The sequence below is a fragment of the Quercus suber genome, unplaced genomic scaffold (genome assembly GCF_002906115.3).
Source record: "Quercus suber isolate HL8 unplaced genomic scaffold, Cork oak 2.0 scaffold_116, whole genome shotgun sequence".
Taxonomy (NCBI): domain Eukaryota; kingdom Viridiplantae; phylum Streptophyta; class Magnoliopsida; order Fagales; family Fagaceae; genus Quercus; species Quercus suber.
The window spans coordinates 1021150-1034846 of NW_027069581.1; the positions used below are offsets into that span (position 1 = coordinate 1021150).

General features: G+C 35.0%; 1 pseudogene; it reads left to right on the plus strand.

Annotated features, from left to right (window-relative positions):
- The first annotated feature begins 410 nt into the window (after positions 1–410).
- LOC111992037 (putative polyol transporter 1) lies at positions 411–6812 on the plus strand (annotated as a pseudogene).
- Positions 6813–13697: the final 6885 nt, after the last annotated feature.

Here is a 13697-nt window from a genome sequence, read left to right on the forward strand (position 1 = left end):
AAGAAAAGAAAAAGAAAAAAAAAAGGAAAAATAATATTTTAATAAGAGGGAGAATAAAATATAAAAAATTAAAAAAAAAATAGCTTTCAGCTGCAGTGCACATTTTTTTATAGATGTGCACTGTAGCAATAAAGGTAAAAATTTTACCTTTAGCTCCACTGCTGTAGTGTGGATTTTTGTATTTTGGTGGAGCTAATATAGCTATATAGCTATTTAACTTCACTACTGTGAGTGCTCTTATATGTCAGACTGTAATTAGATAAATGTCAATTTCATATGGACCCACTATTTATTTTTTCATTGCTCACAATTTGCCACATGGATAGTTGTGGCAGTCACATTTTCACTGCTTACAGTTTGCGACATGAATAGCTGTGGCAGTGGCAGTTTATGTGGTCTTAGATTTTTTTGATATAACCACACTATCTGAACCTCAATCACTACCCAACCTGTGCTAGTTCATGGCCACTTGAATTTCTCTCCAAAATAACACCACAAATTAAGCAAAATCCCTTGTGATAGAAGCCTCTCTTTATCTTCAAATCTCTCCATAGCTAATCAATATGGCTGACCGGGAAGCCGAAACTACTGCCATTTCCGGCCAACCCCAGAAAATTACCATGGATTTTGATCCTCCAAAGAAACCCAAAATTAACAAATATGCTTTTACTTGTGCTCTCTTGGCCACCATGACTTCTGCCTTACTTGGTTATGGTCAGTAATCTTCAACTATGGCCTGTTAATATACATTTAACATTTTTTTTATACTCTTTTTCCAATTCACTTGTCCTTGATTACATAATACAGTTTTGTTTTGTTGGCTGTCTCAAGAGTTTTTATTATGTCCTGTTAATTCATTCAACTTCCGTTAGGTAATGAGTTTCCATTTTTTGTCAATGGACGCCATACTTTATCCCGAAACATTGGTAACTCTTCACTGGTTTGGTTTTCCACTAAACTCTACACGTGTCTTAAAATAGTCAAGTGCAGATCTCAATCTCAAGCACTGAATAGAAGTCTTACCCTTTTTCAATAACTTATGTCTATCATGTTTCATGTCAAAACATACCTTATTTTCTCCGGAAAATGTTATTTTGAATATATAATTGCGATATTGCAATCATACCAATACAAATGCACTAGATCTTTACATTTTTTTTCCTCATGTATGTGTTTGTTTGTTGCTTTCAGATATTGGTGTAATGAGTGGAGCTATGATTTACATCAAAGACGACCTCAAAATCTCAGACATAAAGATTGAAATCCTCGCCGGAATTATCAATCTTTACTCACTCATAGGCTCATGGGCCGCCGGCAGAACCTCCGACTGGATAGGCCGGAGATACACCATACTGGTGGCCCAAGCCATTTTCTTTGCTGGGGCTATTCTTATGGGATTTGCCACCAACTATGCATTTCTCATGGTTGGTCGCTTTGTCGCAGGCATCGGCGTGGGCTATGCACTCATGATTGCCCCTGTCTACACAGCTGAGATCTCTCCGGCTTCCACTCGTGGCTTCCTCACCTCGTTCTTTGAGGTTTGTAGTGCAATGATTGTCTTCATTAAGTTAAAACTACAGCTTATTTCTACTTTGCTTTCGAAGAAAAATAGTAGCGTTTGGATAAGTTACATTGACAAAAATTGAATTAATTACACAACTTTTGTCTTTTTGAATGTCTTTAAAAACCTTTTTTTCTTCTTTTCAACTCACGCACAAGTATACAACTACTTAGGGTCGGCTTAATGCATTTGGAGGCTTAAAGCAACAACTAAAATAGAGGTCTTTTATATATTTAAATATGATTTTTTTTTTAATTAAATATTACTTAAATTCTATTATCTTGTTTTAGATACAAAATTACTATTAATTAACATGAACTACATTTTTTTTTTTTTTAAGTTTATAGACAAAACTTTTTCACACTTGTTGATGTGGCAGATTAATAGTGGTATGATAGTGCAAGCTCAGAATTGAAGATTGAAGAAGAAGGAGCAACTGTTCCAACGGCTAGTTCTCAAACCAAAACGGTGTCGTGTGGAAAAGTAGTCAGACATAAAACACACCCAAAGCATAACGGTGTCGTTTCTCATTAAACTCAACGGTGCTGTTTTTGGTTTATATTAGCTATTGAAGGATTGAAGGAATCAGGCACGTGTGAGAGTTTGTTATGGTTCGTGCCAGACGGTTACAGATTCTGTTGGGCTTCTCTCTTCTTCAACCTCTCATATATCTATATATACTTGTATCTATTCAATTGTAGAATAAGAAAGTGTATTGTATTTTCTCCATAATAAGAATAGTTGAGCTCTCTAGTTCATTGTTGTTTCAGTCTCTGTTTTTCATTTCTGTTTTGGTTAACACAGTAACAGTGAGATTGAGAGTAGTTTTTCAATCTCAGACATAAAGATTGAAATCCTCGCCGGAATTATCAATCTTTACTCACTCATAGGCTCATGGGCCGCCGGCAGAACCTCCGACTGGATAGGCCGGAGATACACCATACTGGTGGCCCAAGCCATTTTCTTTGCTGGGGCTATTCTTATGGGATTTGCCACCAACTATGCATTTCTCATGGTTGGTCGCTTTGTCGCAGGCATCGGCGTGGGCTATGCACTCATGATTGCCCCTGTCTACACAGCTGAGATCTCTCCGGCTTCCACTCGTGGCTTCCTCACCTCGTTCTTTGAGGTTTGTAGTGCAATGATTGTCTTCATTAAGTTAAAACTACAGCTTATTTCTACTTTGCTTTCGAAGAAAAATAGTAGCGTTTGGATAAGTTACATTGACAAAAATTGAATTAATTACACAACTTTTGTCTTTTTGAATGTCTTTAAAAACCTTTTTTTCTTCTTTTCAACTCACGCACAAGTATACAACTACTTAGGGTCGGCTTAATGCATTTGGAGGCTTAAAGCAACAACTAAAATAGAGGTCTTTTATATATTTAAATATGATTTTTTTTTTAATTAAATATTACTTAAATTCTATTATCTTGTTTTAGATACAAAATTACTATTAATTAACATGAACTACATTTTTTTTTTTTTTAAGTTTATAGACAAAACTTTTTCACACTTGTTGATGTGGCAGATTAATAGTGGTAAGGAAAAAAGTGTGTTAGTGGTGGACTTAGTTAGGAACTAGTAAAAGTTTGCCAACTCAACTTATGAAAAATATATGTTATGAATTTTTTTGTGTATTGCTCTTTTTTTTCTTTTCTTCTTTTTTTGTGAAAAGTGTTAAGTTGTTATTGGTTCTAATTTGAACCCAACATTGAAATTAATTTTTTGTAACAACCTATCATTTAGGATTTATTATAAAAGTATTGTAAAAAATATTGTGGATGTAACATGTTATGAAATATATCACATTCTCATCAAATTGTGATATCTCTCCTATTATCTCGACCTCCATTTTTTCCTACTTACTCTTAAATGATGTTTCAAACCTTCCAGAGCCGTCTCTCCACACTTCATAGCTCCAAAATTCAAAGTGGAAAAGAGTTTTACATGCTGATTCAGGCAAGGGTCCTAACCTGGAAGTCATTTCCTGTCATAAACGGGTGACAAAGTCTAATAGTACTCGTCTTGAGTTACCTAAGAAAAAATTTGGTTTCTCAAGGTGACAAGGAAAATTCTTTGGTATTTTGGAGGCTGGTTTCCAGCCCCACCAAGAGCCATGAGTCTCTTATATTAGAACTGTCATGGGCTTAGGAATCGACAGATAATTTAGGAGCTTAGTGACATAGTCTGAGTACAAAATCCTACAGTGGTGTATTTAGTTGTAATATGGCTGGATGAAGTAAGGCTAATTGGTATTTGGGATAATTTGAAGTTTGGACACTGTCAAGGAGTGTCAAAAAATAAGTTGTGGTGGTGGATTGGCTCTTTGTTGGAAACATGGTTTCGACTTACATGTTGAAACTTCTTCTCTACATCACATTGATGGTTTGATCAGCCAAGGAAAGGATAAATGCATGGCAATTCACTGATTTTTATGAGGCACCTAAGACTCATTTGAGAATTGATTCTTGGAATCTTATGAGAGATCTTCATCAGCGTTCATCATTGTCGTGGCTATGTGCTGGCGATTTTATGAACTCTCAAAGTCTAATGAAAAATTAGGTGGTTTAAGACCCTATGATCAAATGAAAATATTTCAAGAAGCACTGGATGAATGTGGTTTAAGGGGGCTTTGTTGGTAGTAAATTAATAAATTTACCTAGTTCAAGAATTACCTAAATGGAGGTACGGTGTGGGAGCGGTTGAATAGAGCTGTTGGTAAAAATGGGTGGCTTGCTCTCTTCCTTGCAACAAAGGTACATTCTCCAGATGTGGGCTCGTCCGATCACAAACCTCTTTTGATTTTACCTAGAGGGTTTGTAGTAAAGTCCCAAAGACCTTGGCGTTTTGAGCAAATGTGACTTAAGAAGGAAGGGCTTCTACCACTCTTCCTTCGAAGGAGACTTAGAGATTGTTATGAATTCCCTAAGACATGGAGATATGGTCCAATCCTTTGTTGGCCACCTTTTAAAAGACACTTTGTCTTATACTAACTCTTTATAGAGCTTTTCTTTCTTTCATGTGGGTAGGCAAGACAATACAGTTGCGCATGTTTTAACCCAAAGAGCAAAGTTTTCTTTTTCTCTTGTAGTTTGGATAAAGTGTGATCTTCCAAGTATAAATTCTTTTGTTTTATCTGATTTTCAAGTAAAGATCTTATGACTTAGACTACACGTCTTTAATCTTAAGAAAAAAAAAATGTACACTACTACTAGTACTACAAGTATTAAAAGTCAAGATCTTATGATTTTTAATATTTTTATCTAATATGTCGAATGTTCAAAATTTCCCCCTTTTATTATTGTAAGTTGTAACTATCTAATCATTTATTTTATATAAAAAAATAATATTAGAAAAAAATTCCATATAACAATTCTTTAATGTTGAGAGCTTGTGACATAGATCGGCTCTTCCTCTCACTGAAATGATACATTTTTAAAGTGGATTGAAATCTCCCAAGTAGGATTACTAAAAATATTATTAAATAAACCTACTTAAATTGATATATCTTTTAATTATATTATTAATGTGTCATTAATCACATGTTTTGTCACCTCAATTTATTTTATTTTTTTTTTTTTTGGATAATTGACAATCATTAAACAATTTCCAAAATACTTTATTATGAATAAAATTAACCAAGTAAATGTAATTACAATTTTATTTTATTTTATATAATTTATAAATAATAGAAAAAGATTAAATTTAGATTAAAGCCAGTAACAGTAATAATTTAAGTTCTGAAATTACTTTCACCAATTTTTTTTTTTTTGTCTTTTTCTTAAAAAAATAAAAGAGGCAATCAAATGTTATAAGATTGGTAAAACTACTTTCACCAATTGAATTGGCTTCAAGAAGCAAAACAGTTGATTCCTTTCCAAAATGACATTATTATTATTATGGAAACAACTTTAAGTCTTTAACCAATCAAGAAATAAAGTTAGCAGCAAAAAGTACGGTACAATCATCTTATCTTACATATTTTATGGTCATACTCATTTTTGATGAACTTTATGGTCATACTCATAAATAATACTAATTGACTTGGTTTAATTATGATTGTAATACACAGGTCTTTATCAATTTTGGCATATTGTTGGGGTATGTGTCAAACTACGTATGCTCAAAGCTCCCAACCTACTGGGGATGGCGTGTCATGCTAGGAGTGGGTGCAGTCGCGGCTATGATACTCGCCTTTGTCGTTTTATGGATGCCCGAGTCACCTCGCTGGCTAGTCATGCAAGGTCGACTCGGTGACGCGAAGCGAGTTTTGGACAAAACCTCGGACTCAGTAGAAGAAGCCCAAGTCAGATTAGCGGATATTAAGGATGCAGCTGGGATTCCCGAGAATCTCACAGACGACGTCGTTCAAGTTCCAAAACACAGTCACGGTGAAGGTGTTGGAAAGAGTTGATCGTCCATCCTACACCGTCCGTTCGTCACATTTTAATCGCATCCGTTGGAATCCACTTCTTCCAACAGTGTTCGGGGATTGATTCAGTGGTTTTGTACAGTCCTAGGATCTTCGAAAAAGCGGGAATCGCTTCCTCAAACGACAAGCTACTCGCTACTGTAGCCGTTGGATTTACTAAAACCATATTCATCTTGGTAGCCACTTTTTTGTTCGATAAGATCGGACGGCGGCCGTTGATTTTGAGCAGTGTGGCTGGGATGATATTCTCACTTGCCACATTGGGATTTGGGCTCACGGTGATTGACCGTTCTGATCATAAAATCACATGGGCTGTGGGGTTGAGCATAGCTATGGTATTGGCTTTTGTGGCATTTTTTTCAATTGGGATGGGACCCAGTCCAGTGGTTTATAGCTCTGAGATTTTCCCGTTGGGCTACGCGCTCAAGGAACGAGTATGGGAATGGCAGCGAATAGGCTGACAAGTGGGGTCATATCTATGACTTTCATCTCACTGTATAAAGGGATTACAATTGGTGGGGCCTTCTTTTTATATGCTGGAGTTGCCTTGGTGTCATGGGTGTTCTTTTATTACATGCTACCTGAAACACGTGGTAGAACCCTTGAAGATATGGAGGGGCTTTTTGGTAATTTCAAGTGGAATTTTCCTAAGAATAAGAATAATGATAATAAGGAAGTTAGTAATGGTGATGAACCTAATGGTCAAGTTCAATTAGGGAGTAAGTTAAGGGGTTTGGGTAAAAAAGGGTATTATTGGTAGATATGTTTTTAGCTTTCTTTCATAACAATGATGTGAGATGCATGGAAAAAAATAATAATAATATAAAACTGATGTTATGAAATATGAATGACAAAGATAATTTACTACAATGTCTTTCTGTTTTATCATGTTTCACGTTTTCAAAGCAATGAGTCCAAGTTTGGATTGGTTTGCCATGTTGGGGGAGATTCAATAGGTGCATTAAAAGAAAAGGTAAAATGTGCATTAAATGCAAAGGTACCAATATTTCATAAAAGAGAAGCTATACATCCATCATATTTTCACAACACTTTCACAATAAATTATATGTAGTAACTTGTTATTGGTTTTAATTTAAATTCACAACTTAAATTACTTTTTTTTTCCACCCATAACAACCAATAACAACTGTCGGGGGCGATTTTTTGCGTGTAGCCACGTGTTTTCCACTAAAGTGTGACTTTACTAAGCCCAGATTTATTTTTGGGAGTTCAACCTGGAACTCGACATTGGGCCACATAAACCAATGGCTTCTAGTGCATTTTTAAACCTACAAAATAAATAAAGCCCAAAATCTTAGAATCATGATAATAGTTGAAATAAATAAATAATATATTTAATTGAATAACTTTGATTAAGTGATTAATTGAACATCATCATTATGTATATTAAGTGATGTCCAATATTAGAAAGTAATTAATTAAGTGTCATATGTCCAGTATGAGATGAGTCCAAAATAGTCCATATCCAGCTGCAGTTTAGTTCATGTTCAATATAATAAAGTATGTCCAGCAATGGTCTATGTCCAAATAATGTATGTCCAACAATGGTTTATGTCCAAATAATACATATCCAGTTGTGGTTCATGTCCAAGTAATATATGTCCAACAGTAATTCATGTCCAAATGATATATATGTCCAGCAGCGGTTTATGTCTGAATAATATATGTCTGGTAGTGAGATGGATTCAATTTATCATTATATATGTTTATTAAAGAAGCATTAGTGAATTCATGCTTAAGAAATTGTGAGACAATATTTAAGTAGTTTGCATCTAGCGGTGCAATAGTGATGAGTTAATGTATACTTAATAATGTAATCTTAAAAATAGGGAAATAGTGACTTATCTTGTATGTTTCTGACTCCAGCGGTATAGCATCACTTTATTCCTTATATGATTTGTGGCTCCAACCGTACAACATTAGTAAGTTGATAATATTCTAGCAGCATAATAATATGAGTATATCGGTACAATGATAATAAAATAAAATATATTCAATAGTTTAAATATAGAAATAAAGATATAATGACTTATCTTTATAGTTTGTGGCTCCAGCTGTATAACATCAATAGACTTATAATATTTCAGCAGCATGGTAAAATGAGTCCACGATGCGATATGATATTATGAATCCTTTTACAGTGACTTCATGATTGAAGGGGAAAAATGGGTGCAACTGGAGGGAGAGAGAATATGTCCAGCCGTGTGCAAAGGTTGGTTAAGTTTGTCCCTATTATCATGCACTTAAATGAAATTCCCGATGATGATGATGCTCTTTTAGTTTTAGTAAGATATGAGTGATATTGCCTTCCATGATAAGGGCTTTTAATATTATAAGTCTGTGTCATTTATAATAATAGGTTTAAGTATTAGAAATGTATGTCTTCAATAAGAATGACTTTAATAAAAAATCTTTGTGCCATTTAGGAGAAGGGCCTTAGTATTTGATGTTCATATGTCTTTCATGAGAAGGGCTTTTGTAATATGTTCTTGGAAGGGTGTTTGGTATCTTTCTAAGATGTATGGAGATAGTAAGAAATATATGTGTTTTGTGAGATATAATGTCTGTAAGATAGATTAGAAATATATGTGAGAAGTATGTATGGATAGTTTGTGAGGAATGTGTTTGTAAAATATATGGAAGTATGAGATAGGTAATATGAAGGTTAAATATAATAAATACATGAGTTATAGCTGCTACTGGAGTGGTTTTTTATGTTATGTCATAAGTTATGTTGCTTACTAAGAAGTGAGATTTTGTATGAAAAATAAAAAAGAGATGTAGATGTGTTTTTAAGCAGCAAAATGATGAAGTTTTAGAATATTAAAGTGTGGGAGAGATGGGTAGTAGCGTGTGTAATAGGTGTTATCTAAGAAGAGAGATTTTGTAAGAGAGATGGAGAAGTATGGAAATGTTTAGAGATATGGCAGCAAAATTAATGAAGTTTCAAAATAAGGGGGTGAGAGAGGGATGGATAGTGTGTATGTTAGTGTGTGGCTTGGTCCTCTTTATATAGAGCCAAGTATGTAACTAGATTAGAATTAGTTGTAGGGAAATTTAGCAAATAAGGAAAAATCTTTGACAAAGTAAATGATTTCATTAGTGGGTTTTTGGTTTTTAGCTAAAATAAGAAAGTTTGAGACTTTAAGGTCTTTTGCTAGCGAAAATATTTTGCATTAAATTCATGGGTTTGGCTAAAAATGGTAAGATAACTTTTATGGGACCTTTCTATTTCTGGTACTGCAGCTGAAGGCTAAGGATCTTAACTTAAAATAGTATGATTTCATTTATAGAACCCTTACTTCTTTGAGTCTGGTAGCAAGCTGCTGGAATTGGGCATTAATTAGTTGATGATGTTACTTTTGGACATGTGTCAGTTGCCTAAGCTGCTGCTGGAGCTACTGCAACTTTTGCTGGAGCTACTACAGCTTCTGCTGGAATTGTTGCTATTTCTAGTAGAGCTGTTGCAGCTTCTACTGGAGTTAAGGCAGTTTCTGCTAGAACTATTGTTGGTATTTTTGGCTAAATTTCCTTTTTTGAAAAATTATATGTTTAGTCCATATATAATTTTGATAAGTAATGGACTAGCTAGTTGATATTTGATGAAATTTTAGAGATGTAATTATGGTCTCTTTGTGTTTTGACCAAATCTTGGAGAGCAAGAAAAGCATTTAATACTAAATATAAGATATTAATATAGATTTAGCCATGTGTTGGGATTGATTTAAATAAAAATAATAATATAATTTATATGAAATAATATAATTACATTTTTAAACTTATATTATATGATAAACATTAATTTTTTATATAAAGAGCATGGGGAGTTTTATTATTTTAAGTGTTATGTGATATGAGAGGCTTACCAGATGTTACCTATTACATATTAACTCGTCAGAGTTCAGGGAATTGGGAAAAACACGCCAAGCAACATCTTTCCTTTATCAACTTTGAACTGCTGAAGTTTTACTGAACATACTTCTCCAAATCACGACTCCCCATATTCCGCCAATAAGACTCATGAGTTTGGATCATGAGCCGAAAATGAGATGTTGTGCCGTGAGCTTGAACTATGGGCTTTGATGAGATAATATCGCCATGGGTTTTGGACTATGGGGTTCGATATCATTTTGTGAATATAGACTATTTTGGGCTTTAAAAGAGGTTTTTTCCAAAATCCATAATAATGTTGATGTGGTGCGAGTTGCTAATGAAATAAAGCCATATGGCGTGAAAAATTTGTCCACAAAACTTATCACATATGATTTGTTGTGAAAGTGTTGTGAAAACATTGTGGACATAACATTTCTCTTCATGAAAATGAAATATACCAATAACAAATAATGATGACTTTTTTAAAGCCCTTAAGAATTAGCCGCACTAAACAAATGGGAATATGTGTAAATTGAATTGGGGTCCTATAAGCTATAATTTTAGCTAAGAAATAAAAAAAAAAAAAAAAAAAAAAAAAATGAAACCCACAAAGGGAGAAGGAGCTCCAATTATTGGTGAAGGGAAAGGAAAGTGGTTATTAGAAATGTGCTCTGTACTTACTTATATTGGATGACATTTTTTTCCATTTGATTGGTTGGTTCCTTTCACATGATCAGTGAAAGCAATGGCTATTGTTATTGTTTCTTTGGTCCTACCTTCTTCTTCTTCATTTTTTTAATTTCTTTCTCTCTTTTATTATTATTTATTATTTTGTGAACAAGGAAATTTGGTAATGTGATGTGGTAACTCTTAGAACAAGTGGATTGATTGAATTTTATTGCCGAAAAAGTAGAGAAAAAGGGACCTTACATTGCTTTCTTTCTTTCTTTTTCTTTCTTTCTTCTCCTTTTTTAAATCTTCGAAAAAAAAAATTCCTCTTTCTTTTTGGCCGGCTAAGTTTCCGTCAAATGCTGAGATGGTTTTTCTCTACTCATAGAATCATAATATTGAAATAGTATATAATTTTACCCAAAAAAAAAAAAAAGTATATAATTCTTAGACTTTTTGTGTGGTTCTTTTGTTACACGTACAAGTTTGAATTTTGATTTTGACCTAAGCCATTAAATTGTTAGCGCGACATGAATGACCAATAAAAGGTGCAAATCAAAAAGTGCTAGGCCTAAAAATTCTTATCAGGAATGGTCTCTATCATAAATTGCAAATTATTAACTGTCGAAAGTAATTGACGTTTGCTATGTGCTATTATACTCTTTCCCTTTCCACCAAAAAAAAAAGCAATGGGTAATTGATTTTTACTGATAATCATAAACTTTACTAACATATTATAAAGTAGGATTCTGTTGCTTTTTCACCACGAAATACATAAAAATTAATTAATAATAAAAATCTCAAAAATAGAGTTCAATCTTGAGCATTTCTAGTAGTGTAGGTATTTTCCCAACCAAATTATAGAGTAAAATTTATTTTTCTTTTATCAACCGGCCTACTTTTTCAAATACAATTTTTAAAAGACTCTTAAATCTTTCTTTATCCTATTTAAATATTATTTTTTCATTATTTCTTAAAAAAAATTAACTCATTCTTTCAAATACGTTTTTTTTTTTCTTTCTTTACTTTGTCATTTTTAAAGCAAAATAAATAAATCTTTTGGTAATAAATAATGACTCTTCTGAGAAAGAGAGTCAATGTTCACAAGGAAAAAAACTTTTTCTATTTTAGAACGATGGTTGGATTTGTATTTTAAAAATTTACTCTCTAAAATAAAGAGAATTTTGGGTTTGCTTATTCTATTAGAGATGCTCGTGAATGAGAGCATAAGGGTATACATAAGGAATATACACAGCTTCATANAACACTCCCTTCAAATTTCGTGCAGAATAATTTCCAGCAACCTTCACCTTCTATATAAGGCACTCTAGGGGGATTGTTCTCGCAAATCTTTGAGTTCAAAAGGAACTTTAAATTCTCAGCCCCTAGATATTCTTTAGGATTTCGTGTAGATGTGATTGAAGCCTAGGGAAATGGGGTGGCTACGATGATGGCAAGGGCAAGGAAGCCGGCCTCTTTCAGAACCAAAAATGCTACCCAGATCCTGAACGACGCAATTGGGGCAAAGGAAGCGGAGGCCGAGGATGTTCCTACCTCCCACCCGAGCAAGGAAGAAGACCCACCTTCTTCAACTAAGAGCCGAAGCGGGGGTGAATCGCATCAGATTTTCGGTCGGCCAAGTTCGGGTCTAGCCTTAATGGTAGGTCACTCGATGGAGGTTTGTAAGATTGTGGGACTGTTGATGCCCAGGTGTTGCCGCCTCCAATGCTTAATTATCATGAAACTGAGAGAGAATCAAGGGAACACTTTGGGACGGGGTCATCAGGCGCTTTTGCTCCTTCTTCTTTCTTGTCGCCAGTACCATCCATCGGTGCTCGGGAGTTGTTGGTAGCCTTAAAACAGGCTTGCCTCAGCCTCTCTTTTTATAATTAGCTTTAGAACAAGCCTGTCTAAGCCACTCTTTTGTAAACAAGTCTGCCTAAGCCACTTAGTGTACGATGTACCTTTCCTTTATTTAATAAAAAGACTGTATTACATATTTTTTTTTTTCTTTACTTTCTGAATCTTTCATTTCTTTGCAATAACTGCTTCATGAGTGAGTGTGTCGTTGTTCTTCCTCCAATGGGACTTGGAGTTGATGTCGTTGATGATAATGAAAAAGTTGTTTTCTCACCTTAACAAAATCAACGGCAATATTCAGCCGCTAACTCTAAACGGGCTAACAACGTAGTAACAATCAGGATCGTAACCACATGTTCCGTACGTTGGTTGCACGATCATCAAAGAACATCACCAGTGCGTCGATCCCACCATCATCTTGACCGCTGCGCCCACTAATGCACAAGTTCTTCCCACAGACGGCGCCAATTGTAAGGACCATGTTCGAGCAGCTCTACTGTTGGATAAGTGAACTCAAGCCCAACTAGCCCAATACAATGAATTTGTAGATGATGGGTTTAAGAACTAGGCCTTAGTGAGGATTACAGCAGCTAATATGATGGTCAACACTATCATACATAGAGGAACTGAGATTTTCTAAGAAGGTTTGTCCTCGACGCAGTCTGAGGAGCTTCTTTGGTCATTCTCCCACGAGCCCCCCTCTCTTGGTCTGTTTTTCCCTATTATATAGTCATTCTCTCATAATCTCTTTCTTCCACTTGTTGATCATCCACGCCCCCCCCCTCTAACTACCTGTCTCATCAACCACTTTACCAGCACTTCTGTGAGTTGCAGCAACCAAGGCAGCACTGTTCAGAGGTCACATCTCTATTAATGCGGCCAGGGATTAGGTGTACGCACTTAATGTGGAGGTGACAGATTCTCCTTTAACCGTTCTCCCACCATGCTTCTCTGCCGACACTTTGTATTTGCTCTTTCCCCTGGGATGCTCCGGGAGGCTACTTTTAATGGCCCGCTGCTTCCTCCTCTCATGGTCTTGATTGGCCAAGGACAAGATTGTCCTCGGCAACTTCTCTGGGCCATTTGTACCTTTCTCACTTCGTCCTCGGACATTTCCTTCTTCTCGGCATGGCCTTGGGCTTAGTACGAAGTGGACTGGGTCACCAGATTCTTAGGCCCCACAATTGTTTTAGATTGTGTAAAACATCCTTGTACATCATTGATTTTATATACCATTTCCACTTTTTATTAATGTTCAATTAGCACATTATGATTATT